The 26,421-nt window shown below is 46.2% G+C and overlaps 1 long non-coding RNA gene across 1 annotated transcript; it reads right to left on the bottom strand.

Moving 5' to 3' along the window:
- Window positions 1-18,084: 18,084 nt before the first annotated feature.
- LOC129604692 (uncharacterized) lies at window positions 18,085-20,079 on the bottom strand. Its single transcript, XR_008695785.1, has 3 exons — window positions 20,034-20,079; window positions 19,669-19,745; window positions 18,085-18,853 (listed from the first exon to the last, which is right to left on the bottom strand). It is a non-coding gene; the product is annotated as an uncharacterized LOC129604692 (long non-coding RNA).
- Window positions 20,080-26,421: the final 6,342 nt, after the last annotated feature.

The raw sequence follows: 26,421 nt of genomic DNA, 5'->3' as shown, positions 1-26,421 counted from the left end.
GGCTGTCATCGCTCCACCGCTGGTTGTCTAGGTGGTGTCCTGCAAACGATGTGGGCTTTGTGGCTAATTGGAGCACTTTTTGGGGAAAACCTGGGCTGATTAGAAGAGACGGCGTCCATCCCACGTTGAACGGAGCCTCTCTGCTCTCTAGTAACATGGCCATGTTGCTTAGCCTCCCCACTCCGTGACAACTCAGAGTGGAGCCCAGGACGCAGAGTCGCAGTCTTACACGCCTCTCTGCATGTTCTCTACAGCCGCCACCCACTCTTAGTCTTAATTATCGCATAGAGACTGTGTCTGCTTCTCGACCACCTAAACTATACAAGTCACACACAAATCAAAGAGGAGTGACTTACCAGAATTTAATAAACATCAAAACAGTTCCTCTTACAGAACAAAGTAACAGTAAGCTAATAAAGTGTGGTTTATTAAATATCAGATCTCTCTCATCTAAATCCTTTTTAATAAATGACTTGATAAGTGACCATCACATAGATCTGTTCTGTCTCACTGAAACCTGGCTGCAGCAGGATGAATATGTTACTTTAAATGAGTCGACTCCAATGAGTCACATCAACTATCATGTTCCAACATGTACAGGTAGAGGTGGAGGAGTAGCAGCAGTTTATAAATCAGATTTATTAATTACTCCTAAACCTAAACATAGTTATCTCATTTGAGAGCCTCACTCTGAGCCTTTCTCACCCAGACTCTAAAACTCAGAAACCAGTTGTGTTTTGTATTGTTTACCGTCCTCCAGCTCCATATTCAGAGTTCTTAACTGAATTCTCTGAATTCTTATCTGACTTAGTTCTTAGCACAGATAAAGTCATTGTAGTGGGAGACTTTAACATTCATGTAGATGTTGACAGCAACTGTCTCAGCACTGCTTTTAACTCCTTAATAGACACTATTGGTTTTACACAGCCGGTAAATGAACCCACTCATCGTTTTAACCACACCCTAGATCTTGTCCTGACATATGGGGTTGAAATTGATAATTTAATAGTTCTTCCCCAAAACCCTCTGTTATCTGACCATTTCTTATTAACTTTTGAATTTAGCACAACTGACCCTATAACAGCTGGAAAGAAATGTTACTATAGCAGATGTTTATCTGACAACGCTGTTGCCAGATTCAAGCAGATGATTCCATCATCTTTTGCCTCAATGTCTTGTAGATACACAGAGAACAGTCACCTTAATCCTTATGAACAGGTTGACTGTCTTGTAGATGATGCTGCAGCTTCTCTACGTACAATGTTAGAGACAGTGGCTCCTCTGAAGAAGAAGACAGTAAATCAGAAGAGGCTAGCTCCGTGGTATAACTCAGACATCCGCAGCCTAAAGCAAAGGACTAGACAACTAGAAAGACAGTGGCGTTCCAACAAAATAAATGTAAACTGCATTGCATGGAAGGACAGTCTAATGAAATATAAAAAAGCACTTTGTGCTGCTAGAAAAACATATTATTCCTCCCTAATTGAGGAAAACAAAAACAACCCCAGGTTTCTTTTCAGCACTGTAGCCAGGCTGACAAGAGTCATAGCTGTGTTGAGTCTACTATCCCCTTAAATCTCAGCAGCAATGACTTTATGAACTACTTTACTAATAAAATTATCATCATTAGAAAAAACATTCAGCAGCGACTTCTTCCAAATGACAGAAAGCACTGTCTAGATCCATCAACTTTAAATATACCAAATCCTCTGTCTTACCTGGACAGCTTCCTCCCCATAACTCAGATGGAGTTAACCTCAATAATTAACTCTTCCAAGTCGTCCACTTGTCTTTTAGATCCAATCCCAACCAGATTACTCAAAGAAGTTCTACCTTTAATCAGCTCATCCATATTAAATCAAATCAACCAATCTTTACAACTAGGCTATGTACCACAGGCTTTTAAGGTGGCTGTGGTCAAACCTCTATTGAAAAAACCAACCCTTGACCCTGGACAACTAGCCAACTATAGGCCCATTTCAAATTTACCCTTTATTTCCAAGATTCTGGAAAAAATCGTGGCTAAACAATTATCTGACCACCTTAATGGGAATAACCTGTATGAAGATTTTCAGTCAGGATTTAGAAAACATCATAGCACAGAAACAGCTCTGGTTAGAGTCACTAATGATCTTCTATTAGCTTCGGACAATGGTCTAGTTTCTGTCCTTGTCCTGTTAGATCTTAGTGCTGCATTTGATACAATTGATCATAACATTCTATTACAGACACTAGAACATAGAATCGGGATTAATGGAACAGCATTGGGATGGTTTAAATCCTATTTGTTGAACAGATTCCAGTTTGTTCATGTTAATGATAAATTCTCCACACGCACAAGGATTAGCTATGGAGTTCCACAGGGTTCTGTGCTGGGTCCAATTCTGTTTAGCCTATACATGTCTCCTCTAGGTGAGATTATTAGAAAGCATTCTATTAATTTTAATTTTTACGCAGATGATACTCAGCTATATATGTCCTTGGAACCAAATGAAACAGATCAACTAGTCAAAATTCAGGGTTGTTTAAAAGACATCAAATCCTGGATGTCCCAAAACTTCCTTCAACTAAACTCAGATAAAACCGAGATTCTTATTGTTGGGCCTAAAAATCTGAGAGAGACACTATTGAGTCAGATAGCCACCCTGGATGGCATAACATTAGCTTCAGATTCTACTGTGAGGAACCTTGGTGTCATGTTTGACCAGGATCTCTCTTTTACATCATACATTAAACAAATCTCCAGAACCGCCAACTTCCACCTTAGAAATATAGTTAAAATCAGAAGCATCCTCTCTCAGAGCGATGCAGAGAAACTGATCCATGCATTTGTTACCTCTAGGCTGGACTACTGTAACTCCTTACTCATAGGATGTCCTAACAGCTCCTTAAAAAGCCTACAGCTCATTCAAAATGCTGCAGCCAGAGTTCTGACAGGACTTAGAAAGAGAGATCACATTTCTCCTACATTAGCTTCTCTGCACTGGCTGCCTGTAAAATGTAGGACATACTCTTACTCACAAAGTACTCAATGATAAAGCTCCTTCTTATCTTAAAGACCTGATAGTTCCTTATGCTCCCAGCAGAACACTTCGTTCTCAGAGCGCTGGGCTACTTGTGGTTCCTAGAGTGTTTAAATGTAGAACAGGGGGCAGAGCTTTTAGCTACCAAGCTCCTCTCCTCTGGAACCAGCTCCCTCTTCCGGTTCGAGAAGCTGACACACTCTCCACCTTTAAGATTAGGCTTAAAACCTTCCTCTTTGATAAAGCTTATAGTTAGAGATGGTTCATGTCACTGGCAATTATTGTTAGTCACAGGAACCATCTCTTAGTTAAGCTGCAATAGACATAGACTGCTGGGGAACTTAATTTATACACTGAGCTCCTCTGTTTCCTTCTACCTCCTCTGTCCCATAACCTCCCATCATTGTCCCATGTTTTTTTTTTTTTTTTTTTTTTTTTTTGTTCTGTCCAGCAGTTAAGCAAGCAGCATATATTACGCTGAATGCCATATTGTGATGGACAGCTTTGCTTTAACAAGAAGAGTATATATAGAATATATATACTCTTCCTGATTTATGGTTTATTTAATGGTTTATTTAGCTAATCCAAAATGTGTGTGATGTTGCTGTGTTGGTGGACAGGTTAGGTTTCTGCTTAGGGTGTGTATGCGGGAGGGTGGGGGGGAGGGGGGATAAGGGGTGCAACCAGCTGCTGAAACCAAGCAAATCTGTTAAGTAAACAATCGGAGCAAAAAAATAATAAATAAGAAGCATGGATGTACCTTAGGCTAACACATTCATAACTAAACAATTTTTGTACTGTGGTTTACCTTGGAGATTAATACTAATACCAATAATAGTGCTAAGGTATGTGCACATACTAATACAAACATATACATACAATATACATACATATGTGCATTATTAAACATATCCCATACTACTTAATAAAAGTCATGACATACAACACCACAAATTCCATATTCACACATTATTCATATCGGTAGTGATAAGTATCAATAATACTTACAGTTGGATTTGGAAAGTGTCCCACTACAAGGTTAGTAAGGCTGTAGCTTATCATTATTCACCCAAAGGGTGAGGCAGACGTTGGTGCATGAACAATGCCACTTGTGGAGGCCAGGGTGATGTGAGGGGCTCCGCCACTACGCCCATCCAGCAAGCGGAGGAAGGAATCCTAGCAGCCAGGGAGCCCACACACCTTCAGTTCCAGGAGGGCAGGTGTTGCGACCCAAGCCGCCCACACAGAGCCCCCCAGGCAGAGCTGCAGCAGCCACAGAGACAGCACCCGAGGCCAGAGTGGGCCACCGGGGGTCAACGCTGTCCGCCCCATGAGAACCAGGGGCAAACACTCCCCCCGGCGGGAGGGTCGGCCTGAAAGAGTAGAGCCCGAGGACCCACGGTCCGTAGGGAGCCCGCCAGAAGATGCCCCCCGCGCCCAGAGTGGGGCCCGCCCCCAGCCCACCACCCCCACACGGGCGGAGCGGGGCCTACCCCATCGGCCCGACCTCATCCCCTGGCGCTACAGCGGCCTGCAGCACAAGGCCAGCAATTGGTGGGGTCAGCAGAAAAGAGACCACCCAGGCAGACGATCATCGTACCCCGGGCGAAAAACCGGACCCCCCACACTTCAACCGCACCACAGGCATACCAACTCACACAAACACAGACGCATACACCCATCCACATGTGCAACACACATCATCACATCAACACACACACACACCATAGACTCTCTCACAACAAACTAGTCAATCATACGTGAACCAATGCACTCTCAGATACATTCTCCCACCCACACCATTCGCTTGATCACATTCGTGGGGAGGGTAGGTCTCCGGCCTGCCGTCCATGTGGCCCCAGGCAGGGACCGCAGCTCCTCCCGAGCCCCGACCAACCCCCCTAACCCGGGGGAGGCAGAGGGCAGTAGAAATAGGTACCCCAGAACCCTGCAACCCAGCTTGGACGTGAGTGTGTGGAACTAAAGTGCACTGAAGGTGGGTGACACCTCCAGGAGCACAACCGCTGGCTGACGGTGTGTCCCCCGGACAGTGCCCCCCCTCGCCCTAATGTCTTTTTGCAGTTAAAACTGGGTGGTGATCTCTCCATCAGGGCCAGTGGCCGAGGCCACAACTGGCCTGAGCCCCAGGCCCCAGTGAAAGAGCCCACCCCCGGCCCTAAATGTATGTGTATGTAGCTAAGTATGAGGAACTTTGGGAGATACCCAATTCTCCGGGGGTCCAGCAGACAGAGCCATCAATGGGAAGTCTACTGGCCCCCCCGGAAGGAGCCCCCAGATTCCTGGACAAGTGTGTATGACTAATGCAATTAAAACTGCAGAGCATCCCACTTGGAAGGGACGGAACCACTTCCCAGTAGCCCTGGTCCCTCCATCAGCAGTACGCCCCTTGCAGACCTAAGTGGATGAATGCGGAGAAATGTAGTTGGGAAGCAGAGCACCAGGGTCCGCAGAGCCAGGTTCCCGACTGGCTCTGCTACCTATCCCACCACCCCCCACAACCCCCAGCCAGGAAGGGACAGCCGAGACCCAGGGACCGCAGTACTACTGCCCAGGCGCCACTACGCAGCACAGCCAGAGCCATCCTCACCCTTCTTTCACACTTACCCATTCTCTCGCTCAAGTATGCCCATGCTCGCCCCGTGTAGTGTGACACTCAAACCCACACACATACTCTGCGGTTGTTGCATTGAGGGCCAGCCTCCGCCCAGGGCCCAATGAAGGTTCTAGCCTGAGTAGTCCGCCAACCCCCCCTGCAACAGGCCCGAGCAGTTACCAGAGGGCGTCGGACCGCTAGGGCAGGCAGCGCCCCACCCGAGCAGGGGCAGCGCCCCAGGGGAGAGACACCCCTCCGGGCACAGGCAGGCACCCCCAGAGGGAGTCCCCTGGACGCAGGTTACCCAGGTCTCCACCCCCAGGTCCGCCCCCGCACACCGGCAGGGAGGCCCGCCTCCAGCTCCCCGGAGACAGGCACACGCCAACCCTCAAAATGGTCCCATCCCGGCACAGGGCCGCCGGTCCCAGCAGCCACCACACCCCCACCGCAGGGGACCCATGCGGCCAGCCCTGAGTCCACCAACCCGTCCCGGTTCCTTAGGCAGGCAGGCAACCACCAACCACCAGTCACCCCCCCCACCACTGTGCCAGACATGACGCAGCACCCGAGCCCCACGCATCCTTACCTGGAAATGGAATCAATCAGAGTATAGTTTTTGGTCATTGATTTGATGAAGCAGACAATGTGTCTAAGGTGGTATGATCTAACAAGCTGTTCAGGTATTGAGTAATGCTTAATTTTTTTTTAGTTTTCCAGTTCATGAGGATGATTTTCTTTGCGACACAGAGGGCAGAAAGAAGTGTGTGTGATGAGTTTGTCTCTAGATCAAGCCCACTTAGATCTCCTAGAAGACAAAGTGCAGGGGCTGCTGGGATTGGACAGCTTAACTGGGTTGACAGGTGTTCACATACTCTTTGCCAAAATTGCTGCACAGGTGAGCATGACCAGAATGCATGTAGGAATCTATCTGCTGTGTTATCTGTACAGTGAGGGCAAATATTTGAGTTTGTGAGACCCATTTGGAACATCCTTTGTCCTGTATAGTGAGTTCTATGAAGAATTTTGTATTGTATTAGTTGTAAATTTGTATTTTTTGTCATTCTGAATAAATTAGAACATATGTTATTCCAGAACGTGTAATTAGTGGTGATATTGAGATCAGCTTCCCATTTAGAGATCGGAAGGCTCACTGTCTGGTCTACATTGGAAATTAAGATATAGATTTTGGATACTGTCCTTTTCCCTGATATATCAATAAATCGCTCTATTACTGGTGGTGGTTGCATGTGGATGGCAGTATTCTTACTTTTTGCATTAAGTATTGACTTTAGTTGTTGGTATTCTAAGAAATTGGCACTAGTGATTTCATAGTGAGACACTAGTTCTTCAAAAGAGGTAAACTTGTCTCTTGTGAAAACATGTTTCAGATGTGTTATCCCTTTGATATGCCAAGTTGGAAAGTGTATTGCCTTTTTGTTTTGTATGATGTCTGGATTGTTCCAGAGAGGTGTGTTTTGGCAAAGAGTAAGCGAAGACCCATTCATTTTAAGAAACTCCCACCAGGCTTGCAGAGATGCTTTTATGCTAATGTTCTGGTAACAACTATGATGTTTGATTTTGGTGCTGATAAAGGGCAGATCTGCAACTTTAATATTTCCACAAAATGTTTGTTCAATGTCTATCCAGGAGGAGTCTGCTGGCATGGGTTTATCCATTTGTGGACATGGTTCAGTCTATTGGCAAGAAAATAGTGGTGGAAGTTAGGTAGTTCTAGGCCGCCGCAGCGTCTGGATTTTTGAAGAGTTTTTAAAACTAATTCGTGGTGGCTTGGTTTTTCCACAAAAACTGTGAGATGTAGGAGTCTAATGTCTTAAACCACGCCTGGGCTGGCTGAGTTGGAATCATTGAAAATATGTAATTAATTTTTGGCAGGATCATCATTTTTATGGTGGCAATTCTTCCCATAAGTGAAATGGGTAAGGACTGCCATCTTTTGAGGTTGGCTTCTATTTGTTTTAATAATGGATTGTAGTTTAGATCAATAAGCTCTGATAGCCTAGACGACAATTCAATGCCCAAGTATTTAATGTTTCCTGAATGGAGTGTGGTGGAGGAGATGTTAGTCACCTTAAGGTTAAGTGGTAGCACTATAGATTTGGTCCAGTTAATAGAGTACTCTGAAAGTCCTGAGAATTCATCTATGAGGCTGATAGTTGTAGGAAGAGACGTCTGTCTCTTGGCCCGTTTAGCTTATGGGCCATTTGGCCCGTAAGCACAAATGACGGTGAGTGACCTATCCCCCACCCGAAGGCGCAGGGAAGCAACCCTCTCGTCCACTGGGGAAAACTCCAACACATGGCGACTAACCTGGGGAGCTATGAGCAAGCCCACACCAGCCCGCCGCCTCTCACCGCAGGCAACTCCAGAGTAGAAAAGGGTCCAGTCCCTCTCCAGGAGTTGGGTTCCAGAGCCCAGGCTGTGTGTGGAGGTGAGCCCGACTATTTCTAGCCGGGTACCGCTCGACCTCCTGCACAAGCTCAGGCTACTTTCCCCCCAGTGACGTGACATTCCCTGTCCCAATAGCCAGATTAGTTATCCAGGGATTGGGTCGCCTAGGCTCCCGCCTTCGACTGCTGCCCAATCCACTCTGCACCGGCCCCCTACGGTTCCTCCTGCGGATGGTGGGTCCACTTGAGGACGGCCCCATGTCGCTCTTTCGGGCTGTGCCCGCCGTGCCCCGTGGGCCACCAGGCGCTCGCATACGAGCCCCAACCCTGGGCCTGGCTCCAGGGTGGGGCCCGGCTGCGCCATACCGGGCGACGTCTCTGGCCTTGCTGGTTTCCCTTTCATAGGTGGGGTTGTGAACCGCTCTTAGTCTGGCCCGTTGCCAGGACCTGTTTGCCTTGGGAGACCCTACCAGGGGCTTTAAGCCCCCGACAACATACCTCCGGGGTCATTCGATCACACAAACTCCTCCACCACGGTAAGGCGGCGGTTCAGGGTTCTTTATTATTTCAATAAATCGCACAAAAGGACAACTCTCTCATCTGCTTCTTTATGGAAAATTTCTACCACAGCATTATATAATGTTGTGGTAAATGGTCCACATTTATTATAGCGCATTTATACATTGATTCCGGGATCAAAGCGCTTTACAGTAGCCTCTCATTCACCCATGCCCATTCACACACTGATGCCAGCAGCTGCCATGCAAAGCGCTAGCTTGAAACATTAGGAGCAACTTGGGGTTCAGTGTCTTATCCAAGGACACTTATTGACCATGGCAGGGGCCCGAGGTAGACGGACTAACTCCCCACCAACTACGCTATTGCCATTATGTATTCAATTCAATTCAGTTTTATTTATATTAGCGCCAAATCACAACAAAGTTATCTCAAGGGACTTTACAAAGTAAGGTTTAAGACCTCACACAACTAAACCCAACAAATCCCACATACAGCAAGCATTTAATTTGACAGCAACAGTGGAGAGGAAAAGAAACCTCCATCCGAAACCAGGCTGGATGTGGGCAGCCATCTGCCTCGACCGGTTGGGGTGAGAGGATAGAGAGAGAGAACAGCACAGCAACAAAAACAAGCAACAACAAGCAACAACAGAGCACAGGCAGGACGGTTGGACCAGGGACTGGATACAGGTAGGATGGTTGGATCCGCAGCTGCCCATCAAAGACACCAAACTTTGAGTCCAATGATGCCTGTAGGTGAGGACAGAGTGGAAGAGAGAGAGAGAGAGAGAGAGAGAGAGAGAGAGAGAGAGAGAGAGAGAGAAAGAAGAGAGAGAGAGAGAGAGAGAAGAGAGAGAGAGAGAGAGAAGAGAGAGAGAGGAGAGAGAGAGAGCGCGTGGGAGAGAAGCACAACTACTGGAGAAAAGAGACAAGGTTAGTCAAACATGGGACCAATGGTGGGAGGTTATTTGGACAGAAGAGGTAGAAGGGAAACAGAGGATCTCAGTGTATGATTAAGTCCCCAGCAGTCTAAGTCTTTGCAGCTTAACTAAGAGATAGTTCCTGTGACAAACAATCATTGCCAGTGACCTGTAACCGTCTCTAACTATAAGCTTTATCAAAAAGGAAAGTTTTAAGCCTAATCTTAAAGGTGGAGAGTGTGTCAGCTTCTCGAACCTAAAGATGGAGCTGGTTCCAAAGGAGAGGAGCTTGGTAGCTAAAGCTCTGCCCCCCGTTCTACATTTAAACACTCTAGGAACCACAAGTGGCCCAGCACTCTGAGAACGAAGCGTTCTGCTGGGAGCATAAGGAACTACCTGTATGAGGTCTTTAAGATAAGAACGAGCTTTATCATTGAGTACTTTGTAGATGAGTAGGAGAATTTTAAATTCTATTCTACATTTTACAGGCAGCCAGTGCAGAGAAGCTAATGTAGGAGAAATGTGATCTCTCTTTCTAAGTCCTGTCAGAACTCTGGCTGCAGCATTTTGAATAAGCTGTAGGCTTTTTAAGGAGCTGTTAGGACATCCTATGAGTAAGGAGTTACAGTAGTCCAGCCTAGAGGTAACAAATGCATGGATCAGTTTCTCTGCATCGCTCTAAGAGAGGATGCTTCTGATTTTAACTATATTTCTAAGATGGAAGTAGGTGGTTCTGGAGATTTGTTTAATGTATGATGTAAAAGAGAGATCCTGGTCAAACATGACACCAAGGTTCCTCACAGTAGAATCTGAAGCTAATTTTATGCCATCCAGGGTGGCTATCTGACTCAATAGTGTCTCTCTCAGATTTTTAGGCCCAACAATAAGAATTTCAGTTTTATCTGAATTTAGTTGAAGGAAGTTTTGGGACATCCAGGATTTGATGTCTTTTAAACCACCCTGAATTTTGACTAGTTGATCTGTTTCATTTGGTTCCAAGGGACATATATAGCTGAGTATCATCTGCGTAACAGTGAAAATAATAGAATGCTTCTGATAATCTCAGCTAGAGGAGACATGTATAGGCTAAACAGAATTGGACGAAGCACAGAACCCTGTGGTACTCCATAGCTAATCCTGTGCACGTGGAGAATTCGTCATTAACATGAACAAACTGGAATCTGTTCAAAAAATATGATTTAAACTATCCCAATGCTGTTCCTTTATTCCCGATTCTATGTTCTATTGTCTGTAATAGAATGTTATGATCAATTGTATCAAATGCAGCACTAAGATCTAACAGGACAAAGACAGAAAACTAGACCATTGTCCGAAGCTAATAGAAGGTCATTTGTGACTAACCAGAGCTGTTTCTGTGCTATGATATTTTCTAAATCCTGACTGAAAATCTTCGTACAGGTTATTCCCACTCAGGTGGTCAGATAATTAATACAAATAATTATGTATGAATCAAGATGGCGCCGCACATGGCAGGCACGACTCTCTGCTGTTCAGGACCCTCTACTTTTTTGGTGTTTTTAATTTATTTTATGTAGCCACTCACGGCCTCCTAATGGATAACCTATTTAAGAGAGGCACTCCTCAGCACAGAACATTCATCTCCTGGAACCTTTTCCCACGACTTTTACAGACTCGGAAAGTTTCACTGTGGTCTTCTCGGAGGCGCAGCAGCATCGGATCTTCAGGAAGCACAGATGAGGGAAGCGTGCGGGTGTGCTCGTCAGACTAAGACAGCGGGGCTCGCGCACACCACTCCTGTCAATACACCTGGCTAACGTGCACTCCCTGGTAAATAAGATGGATGAGCTTCTGCTCCTCAACACAAAAAACAAGGACTTTAACAGATCAGCTGCCCTGACCATATAATGGACGAGGAAAGGAAACATCCAGACGCCCTAATCTAAATCTAAAACCTGTACACTTGTGGTCAGGTTGGTGAAAAGGTGGACAAAGGAGTCCAAACTGAAGCTGCAGGGCTGCTTGGACTCTACTGACTGGGGGGTTTTTGAGGCCACAGCAAGAGACATCCAACGCCGCCAGTCTCTCAGTCATCTTCTTGTACTACTCCGATTACTGCAGATTTCATCCAGGTGACATTAGTGGACTCATAAGCTAAAATTTTGATTTAAACTGAAAAACTGTATGCACATTCAACAACAACAAGGCATGGTTCACACCAGATGGTTTCTGCTGGAGGTTTCTACCTCATTAGAGATCGATTTTTTTCCTCTCCACTGTTGCTGTCAAATTGTAATTAAAGGCTTTGCTGTATGTGGGATTTGTTGGATTTAGTTGTGTAAGGTCTTAAAGCCTACCTTGTAAAGTGCCTTGAGATAACCTTGTCAGCGAACGGCATATAAGGACCCAAATGCACAGCGCCAGGACACGATGCGGATGGTGGAAAAGGTGGGTTTATTCCAGAAACGACAGTCACAAGGCAGTCCGGGTCATACACAGGTTAACAGTCTTTCCGCACACAAGGGAAGTAGCCTACTCGGGTCCGGTAAACAGGCAGGTGTCAATACGGGAAAGGCTCAGATCTCAGAATCCAAATCGGCAGGCTTAGACAGGTCTTAAAACAGGCAGTGTTCAATAACGGAGCGAAGACTTACAAGGTCGGTAAGGATTAGGCGAGAACGATGGTCAGAAGTACGGAACTAGGTCAATAACAGGATACACAGAGCTAGGAAATGCTGGAACGTGAGAATCAGTAATCAACGATCTGGCAAGTTGTTCTGGGACTGATGGTGCTTAAGTATACTGTGGGTGATTACTAATACGGAGCAGGTGTGACTAATGAGGACCGGAAGTAAAGCTGGAACCAAAACAGAAAACCGAGGAGACTACCAAAATAAAGACAGGAAGTGGAAACTGGAACCCCAAAACATGATGATAAGACAGAACAAAAAAGTGCCTTCAAAATAAAACTAAAAACAGAGCCAGAACCTGACAAACCTTGTTGTCATTTTGCGCCATATAAATAAAATAAAATCGAATCAAATTGAATCGAATCGAAACTAAATGAAATGAAAGTGGTGACCGGTCCCTCTACAGGCAGGCCAGAAACAAGCTAACAAAGGAGGTGAAGGCAGCCAAAAAGAGATATATGGTAAGAAGCTGCAGAACAGCCTACAACCTAGCTACGCAAAGAACCCTGCGTCTGTAGTCTGGAGAGGCCTGCAGCACATCACTAACTACAAGAAACCATCCCCACACCCTGAGGCTAGCAAACGTCTGGCAGACCGTTTTTGAAAGGAACCCCCTCAAACCTACCGGACATATAATAGGCTCACCCACACCCCCCATCACTCACACCCTCCCGACTCCTTCAGAGGCAGGAAGCCAAATAGACCCCCGGACCTGATGGTGTTTCCCCAATGTGCCTCAGAGTCTGTGCTGACCAGCTGGCAAAGATCTTCATCCAGATCTTCAACCATTCTCTGCAGGTGTTTTACAGTGTCCAATTGCTTCAGACCAGTCCACCCATCGTGCCCCTGCCAAAGAACCCCACTATCACCAGCCTGAATAACTACAGGCCTGTCGCCCTAACGTTTGAGTCATGAAGACGTTTGAGAGGCTGGTGCTGAAGCATCTGAAGGATATCACAGACCCCCTGCTAGACTCCCTGCAGTTCACCTACAACAAAAAAAAGGTCGGCTGACGATGCAGTAAACCTGGGACTGCACTACATCCTGAGGCACCTGGCATCTCCCTGGCACATATGCCAGGATCCTGTTTGTGGACTCTGCATTCTGCAACCTAGGGTCTTCTACATCCCGGGCTGATGCTCTTCCTACTGAGCTACCAGGCCACAACATTGATTTCACATTGATCTGTTTCTCCAACCATCATTCTTGCATGATTTATAAATAACTGCAACACTATATTTTCTTGTTCCCACTTAAGGCCCCCGCTGCAGATTTGTCATTTATCTTATAGTTTCTTATTAAAACTCCCATCTCAGCACACTGCCTCAGATGAAACATTACCTCTGATGGCCAGGGTGATGTGGTTTCCCGTGTCTGTTTGCTTCGTTTGTGTGAGCTTTTCTGAACTTTGTCCATCAACACCTTGACTGGAAACTTCTTCTTATTCAGAGATCCCATTGTTTTTTTATATACAGAAGATAATGATCCTCCACCTCCACTAATAATGTAGGTTTCCTGTTTATTATGAATTGTGCTTAGATGTTCTTTTCTGGGTATCTCTGTTTTTGAGCAACTGACCTGATAATAATTCCTGGTGATTAGCTAAGGAATAAGTCTGTTGCAAAAGTAAACCAAAGTGTGTAGGGTTAGGGTTTAGAAGGAGCCTCAGACAGCCTTTCTAACAGTTACCTCATTAGATCTGAAGCTTCGCCCCTGCATGCTGTGTCTCCAGAAGGCCGAAACACTGTCCTGCAGACAAACTAAAGTCCAAACAGGGTCCAAAACAGAGTCAGCTCAGAGATAAGTACACACATTAACACACATAACATGGTTCAAGGTTGTTGGTTTAGAATCAGTCTGAACAGGGCATTTTAATGGGTTCAAAGGACATTTATTGTGCTTTAAATGCATTTAAGGCATTTTACCAATAGACTCAATCTGAAAGTTGAAGGCTGAGCTCAGCTAATTGCTTCTTGCTGGACTTCAGTTTCCCCTAAGGTTTTACAATCTTTATACAACCTGCACAAATAAGGTTCAGCTCAGTTTTCATATATGGTTTAGATCAAACAGACAAATCATCTAGTTTTACTTATGGTCCAGGAAAACCAGGATGGTGTCTCTCTCCACCTGGGTGATGTGGATCACACAGCTCTAAAGGGTTTCTGTCAGCTGCTAAAGGTACAACAGACCACCTGTGTAGGAGGGATGTGTACCTGAGTCAGGTGGGGCAGAGCAGGAGGAGTTAGGATCCAGCGTCTGGAAAATGACAGGCTGGTGTGGGTCAGTTCCTCTGCTAAGGCCGACACAGATTAAAGGGTAGGGCTAGTCTGGGACAACCAGCAGCTCCAAAACCTCCAAAGGACATTGAGGTTGGAAGTTCACATTCTGCCGAAAGCAGGGGAACATAAGATTTCACTGGGTGGGTTCTCAGAGTTCTTTACATTGTGGTAAAGTTTGTCTAACCCTCACCAGCATGAACCAATGTCCTTATGTCCTGTGTAGGGGTTTCTGACTATGGGCAGGGAGAGAGAGGGGTTTGAGGCCTCTGGACCCACCCTTCAGTCAACCACTTAGTCCAGCAGCTCAGTAATGTTAGTAATATAAATGTTTCCCCACCTGCTTACAACTGACTAACACCCGACGAAGGCGAAACATAACTTAAAACAACAGGAATTCAATTCAATTCAAGTATGAGGAGAATCAGCCATGATGACTCAACCACACAGCTTTTTAAGCAGCTCTTCGTGTCAGGAATCCTATTGGAAAAGGAAAACCTTCTGGAACACACAACACAAATGTGACCTGGTACAGATTGCTTCTCCTGACGGACGGCGCTGCCAGAGTAGCTGCGGATTGAATTTCCCCATTGTGGGATCAATAAAGTTCATTCTATTCTATCCCAGCCTATGTGGAGACGCTGCACAAGGATGTGTACACATGCAGTTAGAGATCATTAGGTGATGAATAATAACAATCATTACTAATGTTTATAGTTAGCTTGTTGTGACACACATTTAAATACAACTGTGAGATAAATGTAGGTGGTGTAGGTTTGTTTCTCTTCAATGCCTACACACAAAGCCCAGCTTTTACACTACAGGGCCTTACGTGTGTTTAGTGTGTTCCATGTATTACCAGATTTGTGTGTTGAACTCACTGAGGCAGGATGCACTCAGGCAGGTGATGCATTGAGAGCTTATGTTTTGATGGAATCCAGTTGTTTCTATAACAGCAACACAGATGCTGTCGGTTCCTGTAATGATTAGTTTTGTCTGGAAGTTCAAACCAGAGCTAATTAGTATTATATAAAATTATTTATTTGCTGTTTGAGAGTTTACACAAGGGCTCTACAGCAGGTGGGACAGGTAAGAAAACTATGACAGGCGAAGAAGAAAGGACGACAGGTGGTTGAAGGTACAATAAGTTGAGGGGAGACTGATCTGAGATGGAGATCAGAGTGTTGTTGATCACATAGACGCCAGGTATACCGGCAATGAAACAGCTAAACACACACAGTGAAGTCAGAGGCAGGCTGATAACTGCCGTGAGGCTCAAACATTACTTAACATTAGTGGCTGATGATGCTAAAGTCTAAAATCACAGATCAGCTTCAGGAAACGAGAAACAGATAGTAAAAATCACTGAAAGTTTCTAGAGCTTGTCTGGGGCTGTGGGGGCTGACACCTTCTGGGTTTAGCCCAGGTTCGAAAGAGAAAAGGCATTTGCAGATTTCGACAACTGACCCAGAGGCTAAACTGAACCAGAACCAGAACTCACCTGCTCCATGCAGTTCTCATGCAGCTCATTCAGGTTCAGAGTGTAGCGCTCAAACACCAGCTGAAGCACCAGCTAAGCTAACGGCTCTGAACATTAGGAAGCTTTCAGTACTCTGTCCCTTTAAAGTAAAGGTCAGGACAGGTTCCTGGTTCAGGTCCAGTTGGATTGGACAAAACAGGATCAAAGGCACGGCAAGGTAACGGGGTAAGAATGCTGGAAAGCTGAGCAGGTGAGTGAACAACGATCTGGCAAGGTGCTGGGGTGAGAGGTGGTGCTTAAATACCGGGTTTGATTGCTAACAACTGGCAGGTGTGCTTAATGAACCGGAGCTGAACTGAAGTGCGCTCTGGGTGAAAACAGGAAGTCCACAAAAGTTATAAACAGGCACTAGAACCAAAACATGACAACATGGATGACAAGTCCTGACAGTCCTTTCAAAATAAACTGAAACGAAAACCTAGATCATGACAGTACCCCTCCTCCTAGGGCGTTCTACCATGGCGCCCACGGAGGCCCCCCCCAGCCAGGGCGGGCGGGAGGGTGGTCTCAGGAGGAGGGACCGAATCCCTCCCCACCTGGGCACACAAGCAGGATGGGCGGAGGGAGGACCCGAGGAGGGTCGACACAGAAACAAAGTCCATATGAATCCATGGTACCCCAGGAAGCAGAGAGTCCAACAAAGTACTTTCCTAGGCTTGGTCTCTACGAGACTCAGAAACCCCCTCCTCTGGGGGGGGTGGGGTAGCAGGGAGTTCTCCACGACGGCTGGCGAGTCCGGTAGGACGGAGCCGAGTCCAGCCTCCTCCCGACGAAGATGCTCCGGGGATCCCAGGGTCGAGGCGGACGGCGACGACAGAGACCAAGCCATCGCTGCGGCAGGAGGGGGCGTTCCTCAGGTGAGCGGCCGTGACGACGGCAGAGCCGAGGTGGGCGGCGCCGAAAGAAGGAAGCGCCACCCAAGCGGCAGGGAGAACCGAGGGCGAGGCCACCTGACCGGAAGACGAGACCGGAACGGACGTGGAACCATACGAGGAGCCGGGATGGACGCAGCTGACGCTGGACCAACAGGAGCTGAGACGAACGTGGCTGGACCACCATGAACCGATGCAGGCGTGATCGACGTCGGACCACCAGAAGCAGAGATGAGTGTGGCCGGAGCCGGACCACCAGGAGCAGAGATGAGCGTGGCCAGTGCCGGACCACCAGGAGCAGAGATGAACGTGGTCTGGACGGGACCACCAGGAACGGATGCCGGCGTGGGCGTGGTGCCGGGCCACCAGGAGTTGAGATGAACGTGGCCGGTGCCGGGCCACCAGGAACCGATGCAGACGTGGCCAGTGCCGGGCCACCAGGAGCCGATGCAGACGTGACCCGTGCCAGACCACAAGGTGTAGAGGCGGATGTGGCCGAACCACCAGGAGCTGCATCTGCGGACGTGACCTGTGCCAGACCACCAGGTGTAGAGGCGGACGTGGCCGGACCACCAGGAGGGTCCCTTGGCTCGTGTTCCTGAAGCCCGGAACCTCCTCCTGGAGGCAGACAGTAACCAAAGCGCGGACCCTCCTCCTGGAGGTCGGCAGGCAACTGCGGCAGGCGCAACCTCCTCTTGGAGGTCGGCAAGAACAGGAACAACCTCCTCCTGGAGGTCGACAGGAACAGGAACGGCGTCCTCCGTGGAGCCGACAGGAACAGGATTGGCGTCCTCCATGGAGCCGACAGGAACTCGAACGGCGTCCTCCGTGGAGCCAATGGGAACTGGAACGACCTCTTCAGGGCCAACGGGAACTGGAACGACCCCTTCAGGGCCGAGGCGAACTAGCACGACCTCTGCAGGGCCGATGGGAACTAGCACAAGCTCTTCAGGGCCGACGGGATCATGACATGAACATTCTGTTTTTATATGGCATTTATTAGTAATGTAACTGACAATAATTGAAACTCAGTAGTTAACCAATCAGGTGTGGTCCCTCATTCAAAACAATTTACCCAGATTAAAAGTCTCGGTATTAATAGCTGTGTGTTTCCTGAACACAGATACAGCTCAAAGCTACAAAACACTATCTGCATTATAATAAACAATTTATTTAGTAAAACAATTAAATTTAATGCAAATATGTACTTTTAGTAATTTCAAGTTAGTGTCACTCATTCACACCATTCACTTTAAGCACTTTTTGTTCATAAACAATTTCATTGTTTATGTGTTCATATAATATTGTTTTAAAGGAAGTCATAATTGCCTACAAACATGGAAAAACAGGTCGGCTGACGATGCAGTAAACCTGGGACTGCACTACATTCTGAGGCACCTGGCATCTTCCTTGCACATTGTATGCCAGGATCCTGTTTGTGGACTCTGCATTCTGCAACCTACAGTCTTCTACATCCCAGGCTAATGCTCTATCTACTGAGCTACCAGGCCACTACATTGATTTCACATTGATCTGTTTCTCCAACTATCATTCTTACATGATTAATAAATAACTGCAACACTGCATTTGATGCAAATATGTAATTTTTAGTCATTTCAAGTCAGTGTACAGTAACTCATTCACACCATTCACTTTAAGTACTTTTTGTTCAGAAACGTATTTCTTTGAAAAAGTAGTGTGACACAAACATTGTGTTTATATAATATTGTTTTAAAGGAAGTCATAATTGCCTACAAACATATTATTACAACAACAACATATTATTAAATTATATATTACATTTTTAATCTAAAATATGAAATTACAGTGAACACTTGGAAACACTGGAAATACCATCAGTGTGAAAGGAACAAATCAGCTTAGGTATCTTGTGGAAGGTCAGTGGGGTCAGGGCCAGAGAAGGTTACCTCTGGTGTGAGGGTTGATCCAGGAGGCAGGGAAGTGAGTCTCGAGAGGACAGCCGTTAAACACTTTGGAGAAACAAGGTTCCATCTGACAGAGACACAACCACCAGGAGGTTTAGATCAGATATTCTACAGGACCCAGAGAAAGATGCCTGCACCATGGTGCTTCTGTTGTCACCTTTATTCAAATGTTTAGCTTTAACCATTAATACATACATAACACATAAAGGCCCCAGCCATGGTGCAGTGGAATCCCCTCAGAGAGGGGTTGCGTCAGGAAGAGCATTCGGCATAAAAACTTGCCAAATCTATCATACGATTAATTTGCAGTGGAGACCCCTGATAGGATAAAGTTGAAAGGAGTTACCTTAGACACACACACATGTTGGTTCCTGTCTGTTAATTGCAATTGTTGGGCATCAAAGTTATTTACATTTAAGAATTAGCTGTTATGACAATGAATTAACACCGGTTCCTGCCGGTGCAGAACCCCAACCGCGATAACTGACAACATTAATCCAGACTGAAGAGATGGGGGAACTGTTCTGGCCTGTAAACGAGTTGGTGGGTTCAGTACTCAAAGGTCCAACTTGATATCCCTGAAACAAAACATCTGGATGTTGTCTGCGATGTGGGGAGGACTTACGTGGAATGTTGGGGATGGGGTGGGGGTATTACCGACCAGTTTTTGACAAACAAGCAAACAACAAATTGCAACATCAATAAAAGAACCTGTCCTGTTTTATATTTTTGAGTTCTGTTGCTTTGGGAGGATTGTGTTGTGAATTATTGTCATGCAAATATTCTAAATAGAACTGAAATCATGACCTTTAGGTCTAATTGAATTTTGCTTTGACTTATTAACCATTCAAATTTAGAAGTGATACATTACATCTGTCTTACATGAGGATGTATGGCGTCGTTCCTGCTGTGGACAGTAGGTGTTGCTGCTGCGTGGCCATCAGAGGACCAGCAGTACTCTGCAGAAGAGACAGAAGGAGGCCAGAAGAGTAAGTAACAACTGAAGTCAAAACAAATCAGTTCAAACAATCTGACAGACTTATAACAGTTACTGTAACTGCACAAAGCTTACTGTACATACAGATCTGACTGTTAGACTGAAGGTCTAAGAGAGTGGACATTTTAAAGGGCTTTTTCGAAACTGAATCTGTTTACTGACATACAGAAGCTTATGGATCATGATAAATCCCTTTAGAAGAAAGGCCAGACATTCTAAATAAACCTGCCAGGTTCTGAACAGAGCTCACCCAGGGTGCCAGGTGTGTGCAGTGGTGGAGGTTTCTGGCTAATGCTTTTTGACAGAACCTTGGTCCTGGGCTTTGGAATGTGGAGGTCCCTCCTAATGAGGGGCAGACATATGAGAGGTCAGTCCTTTATGATCCAGATATTGATGGACAGGCTGATCCTGGACAGGTGACAGATCCACCTAAAGGTGAGGAGCTTCAAGAACAGGTGCTGGCTGCAGTGTCGGGTCATTTACTCTGGAAGAGACAGAAGACAATCATTTCTCTGAAATCGACATGGACTCAGCTGTACAGCACTTGTGCAGGTTGCATCATCATCATCATCATCTTTCTCATGTGCTGCATCGTTCCGTAGGTAAGGCTTATGAGGCCTGAAAGGTAAAATGTCTCAACGTGAGGGAAAACAAGTTTCTGATCTGAGTCCTCAAGGTTCCAGACAGTTCACAACATTTGATAGAAAAATGAGGTGTTGACCATCACCTTCTTTCCCCTCAGAGAAGCCATAGATTTCTTATGATGCACAGACTACTACCAAACAGTAAAATGTGTGGCTACACTCCAGCAGCAGAAACACTGGCTGTCTGGGTGTACGTCCTGTGCCTTCCCACATCCTTCATGAAAGTGTTTTATGAGATGGCAGCAAACTGACCCACATCAAATCCACTGAGCTACAGTTTGAGTCGCATATGACAGCTCTTTACATCCTTACAATGTGATTATGTCATGGTGCTGTCAACTACAGATTTTAACGTACAGCTCCAAAAGACTAGAGTTGGTGCTTTAGCACATTCTGCCTCTAATGCCATTAAATGACTTGTCTGCTGTGCCACCACAGCCTGAGTACAGGTCGATGGGTGCTCAAAGGTACAGTAAGTGCCACAAATAGATAGTAGTAGATGTCAGTGACCTGAGCTCAGGACATTTGGTGGATTTAAAACCAGCCAGCTCTAGATTTCAACTCCGTTCGCAAATATTCCAAAGTGCTCAGATGCAGTCTTTAAATTTTTATCAGCTGCACTGCTGCTCTGTGCTCCCCCCACCTCCAGTTCCTCCACCTCTGAGGGGAATGATGAATTATTCAGAGCGAGCTGAGGTCGACTCTAACACAGAGACATGTTGCAGTTCTCCACACACTGACAACCTTCAAAATGTCCAGTGACACTAGGACACATATTCATATTATTCATAAAACGTAAAACGTAATTTATCCAAAAGCTGCAGCCAGGGTCTGACTGGACTCAGGAACAGACATCACATTTCTCCTCCATCGGCCTCTCGGCATCTCTCTTAGTGATCAGCTCCATCTTGTCCTTCACCTCCATCTAAACGTTTCACATGTAGGACTGAAGGCCAAGCTCCTCAGTGGAACCAGTGGTTATACTGTCACCTTTTGTCTTTGTTTACTTTTTGACTCTGTTCCTGTTTTATTTTGAAGGACTTCCTGTTTTGTTCATGTCACAGCTGTTTCCAGTCACTCCTGGCTCTCATTACGCACACCTGCCTGTCATTAGTAATCAGTCACCAGCATATAAGCTCCAGTTCCCACCCAAGCCAGTCGACAGATTGTTATGTGTGTGCTCACCACTTTCCAGCGTTACTGTGTCTGCGTATCTCCAATCTTGATCCTGTTCATGACGCTTGTTTCCTGAGACCTGCCTGGTCCGTGTCTGTACCTCTGCCGTGATTACCTGGTAACGTTCCTGCTTGTTTTTGACCTGAGACCTGCCTGATCCTTTTCTGTACCTCTGCCGTGACTACCTGGTGACAATCTTGCCTTTTTTTTGGATCTGCGCCTGCCTGCACCTTATCTGTACTGTTGCTGAGCCTCACCATGTATGACCCTGCCTGAATTGACCGTGCCTGAGTAAGAATAAAACCTGTTTTATTCTACCTGAATCCTGTCTGGAGCTGTACATGTGGGTCCGCCACCTTGAACGCCGCTGACACCATTAGACTCAAGTGTATCTACAGGGTTCGGTTGCTGGTCCAACGTCTATTTATTGATTTATCAACATCATCAACTTTTATTCATACAACACTTTTAAAACAGCAGAGGCTGACCAAACTGCTTAACAATAAAAAAAACAAACAAAAAATTAAACAGTACAAGAAAATAATGAAGAGTTAAAACTGTTAAAAATCAACAAATCAGTAAAATCACCAACTGGGTTTAAAGTCAGAGCAGAGAAATGGGGTTTTATCTTGGATTTAAACTCATTGAATGAACCGGCCTGTCTGACCTGCACTGACAGCACATTCCACCATTTCGGGCCAACATTGGCAAATGCCCAATGCCCTCAGAGTTTCCACTGTGTCTGTGGCACATCCAAGAGCAGCTGATCTAAGCAAGCGGGAGGGGAGTGCACGCCAAAGTAGAGAAGCTAGAACTGGTATGTTATGTTCTCTCCTCTATGTTTTAGTTCACAGGTGTGCAGCTGCATTCTGCACTAATTGGAGAAGAGACAAGGACAAGTGAGAGATACCAAAGTAAAGAACCTACCACTTGCATTTGGGAGATCAAGATGTTGAAGATCTATTCTTTTAGTTTGATAGTTTTTTTTTTTGGTTTTTCAAGTATTTTGATTTTGTCTCTTATTTAGTCTTTAAGGTGCGTATGTCCTTACACGACAAAAGCGATTCTCCTTTTGAACCCATAACCGCAGTTTCCCACTCATGGAAACCATGAAACGACAACTAATTAACATATTAACTTATTTACTTTAAATTACTTTTTAACTTTTGTAATTGCTGCGACAGTCGGGCTGGGGAGACTTAGATCGCCCCGAACCATCTTTCAGCTCGTCCCAGGCGGTTTTCTGCCATTAGACTTTTTTGTGTTCCGGCCGGAACCTTTTTCGAAGTGTCTCCTCCACGGCACGTCTCACGTAGAGAAGGGAAACGCTCAGATCAGCGACAGGGTTCTCGGAGAGTGGTCCCTCCCCGTCAGGCCTCCTCTAAGAACACGGGTCGCCTCGTATCTCAACAAGAACGCACTTCCCCCTGCAAAGCGTTCCGATTTCAGAAGCCGGTCTTTTATTTCCTTGTCCACACCTTTGGACTGCGCGTACAGATCTGCCCCTGGTCTGTTATCCTCAGGTACTAGACGGAGGTCTGTTCCACGAAGCCACACCCTTAGCAACGACCGTTCTCACAACCAGAGCAGACCTGCCTAATGGAAGAACATGTTATTATTGGGATTTTTGTTTTTTCTTTTTTGTCTCGTTGATCTAATTAATTTACCTAATCAAATTTAGTGTTTCCAAACCAAACAGAGTAGAATTTTTTCTTTGCCTCTTTTTTTTCAAACCAATTGAAAGTTCAGCTAAGATATAAAATAAATAGTTCCAATCTTTTGTTTTTTTCCACTGGAAATCAAGAGGAATCTGACTCTCACGAGCCGAGCCAAATACGGATTTGAGTTGAAATCTGAGTTCGTGGATCCATCGTAGAGGCGGATCCAGCAGGCGTGTCGAGCAAGTCCTCCCAGCTGATGAATGTCTGTAAGAGGTTTGGAGGGGATGAGCACGTCCCCTAGTCCTTCAGGACTATCGACCTGGTCACTCGTCCAGAGACCTGCAGCGGGATCTGTTAGGTGACAGCCAATTTCTGTGGTGGAAATTTTCCATAAAGAAGTAGATGAGATGTAGTTGTCCGTTTTGTGCGATGTTATTGAAAATAAATAAAGAAAATAAAAATAATGGGGAACGCAAATAAAAGCTTATGGATGTGAGTCGAGTTGCACATCAAATCAAACCAAAAAACAAGTGGGGAGATCAGTGCAACACACCACGAAGGTGTGATGCCAAAGAGCCCACCGATCCTCAACGTTGCTTGCGCCTTTTGCGTCCTCCTGTATCAGATAGGGTGGAGATGTCTTTCTAACCCAATCAAATTACATGCACCATCTCCTCCCTGTCGCAGTGTGTGTGAAGATTTTTACTTTCTCACACCTGCATCGCTGACGTCCAACTATCTGTGAGAAAGGAGCACCAAGTCTCAACAGACAGAGACACAACTCCCCGACCTTGGGTTTGGGAGCTAGAGTTGAGAGTCTATCAGGCAGAGACAACCATTGAACAATCTAGGTGAAATGTCAAATGCATACAGTAAGACAAAACATAAGATATTAATTGCAGAACATAAGTCATAACTCGTATAATAAACTGCATAGAAATGCATAGAAATAAGGAAGAGACAATTTTTCCCATAACAATCAGGTGACAAATAAATGAATGTCAGAAATCAGAAATCGTTCATTTTCCTTGTATCTGTATAGGGTTTGAGCTGAGCTCTGGTGGTTGGCTGACTGACGGTAAGCGTATCGCGTCACTTCCGGTTACTGGGGTTGCTGCCGCTGTGTGTGTACAGCGTTACTCTCCGCTGTTTTCTAAATATTATCGTTTTATATCTGATAGCGACTGCTAAAAGTTGCAAACAAAGCTTGTAACACTCAAGCATCTTTTCCTTTCATTAAACGTCCTGCTAATTTACACTGTTTATCTAAGTGTTTTCTCCTAGCTTACTTTCCTGCTATGACTTCCCCCTTTTCCTCCTCCCTCTACGCTCTGTTCGGTGCTCGGGTGTGTCTTATGTTTAGCTTATCCTCTGCCTCCTTTAGTGATGGTAATGGTATCTGTAATAGGTGTACGCTAGTTGCAGGGTTGGAGGCGAGGTTGTTAGACTTAGAGTCTCGGCTTCGCTCTTTAGAAAACAGGCCAGCTAGCCAGGTCCCTTTAGCCGGTGCGGAGCCTCCTAGCTTAGCTGCTACCAGTCCCCCGGCAGGTCCCAGGCAGCTGGGTAACGACTGGGTCACGGCTCGTAAGAAACGTAGCTTTAGGCAGGCGCCCACGGTTCACCACCAACCGCTTCACGTTTCAAACAGATTTTCCCCACTCAGCGACACACCCGCTGAGAAACCCACTCTGATCATTGGTGACTCCATAGTCCGAAACGTGAAGTTAGAGAATCCAGCGGTCATAGTTAAGTGTTTGCCTGGGGCCAGAGCGGGCGACATTTAGTCTTATCTTAAGCTCCTGTCTAAGGATAAGCGTAAGTACGCTAAGATCGTAATACACACAGGAGCTAGAAGTCACTAAAACTAACATTGAGTCGGTGTGTTCGTTCGCCAAAACAATGTCGGACTCTGTAGTTTTCTCTGGACCCCTCCCCAATGTGACCAGCGATGACATGTATAGCCGGCTGTCATCGCTCCACCGCTGGTTGTCTAGGTGGTGTCCTGCAAACGATGTGGGCTTTGTGGCTAATTGGAGCATTTCTTGGGGAAAACCTGGGCTGATTAGAAGAGACGGCGTCCATCCCACGTTGAACGGAGCCTCTCTGCTTTCTAGTAACATGGCCATGTTGCTTAGCCTCCCCACTCCGTGACAACTCAGAGTGGAGCCCAGGACGCAGAGTCGCAGTCTTACACGCCTCTCTGCACGTTCTCTACAGCCGCGACCCACTCTTAGTCTTAGTTATTGCATAGAGACTGTGTCTGCTTCTCGACCACCTAAACTATACAAGTCACAAACAAATCAAAGAGGAGTGACTTACCAGAATTTAATAAACATCAAAACAGTTCCTCTTACGGAACAAAGTAACAGTAAGCTAATAAAGTGTGGTTATTAAATATCAGATCTCTCTCATCTAAATCCTTTTTAATAAATGACTTGATAAGTGACCATTACATAGATCTGTTCTGTCTCACTGAAACCTGGCTGCAGCAGGATGAATATTGTTACGAGCCTCGGTGTGAACAGCACTTCTTTTTATTTTCTTATAACAACAGCGGGGTCACAACAGGTCTCACCACAGTCTTTAAGCTCCCCCGGAACTACACAGAACAAAAACTCCCGCCCCTTTCTCCCGGGTCCCTTTTTCCCGGAAGCACACCTGACGTCACGCAACAATCTGCGCTTCAAAATAAAAGAGCCACATAACACAATACGAACTGGAACAGTCAACCAAACTATGTACCCCCACCCCCCCCCCCCCCCCCTGGATCGCTACACAGCCCCCCGCCAAGAGGTTTAGGTGTCCCCACTAACCTCAGACCCCGGTGACAAAGTCCCTTAAATGATCAGGCCGGCGCCGTTGCCGCACCGGCCTCCCCCGATCCCCACCCCTAGTGTCAAAAATTGTCCTAAGTCCATTAGTGTCTCTGTCACTAGAAATGACAGGTGGAGGGTCGTCCTCACCCTCGTCATCATCTCCCGCCGGGGCAAGCGGTAGGTGCCAGCCGATCCCGGTGCAACACCACCCTCCGCTTCCGCCCAGGCATCTGGACCCGAAAAAACCACCTCTGAGAGCCGCTCCAACACTTCCCCCGGCCCTTGCCAGTGGTTGCAGAGGTTTGGTAAGATCCCCCCCTTCCTCACCGGGCAATACACCC

The sequence above is a fragment of the Betta splendens genome, chromosome 1 (assembly GCF_900634795.4).
Source record: "Betta splendens chromosome 1, fBetSpl5.4, whole genome shotgun sequence".
Taxonomy (NCBI): Eukaryota; Metazoa; Chordata; class Actinopteri; order Anabantiformes; family Osphronemidae; genus Betta; species Betta splendens.
This window is presented reverse-complemented; position numbering and strand designations above follow the sequence as displayed.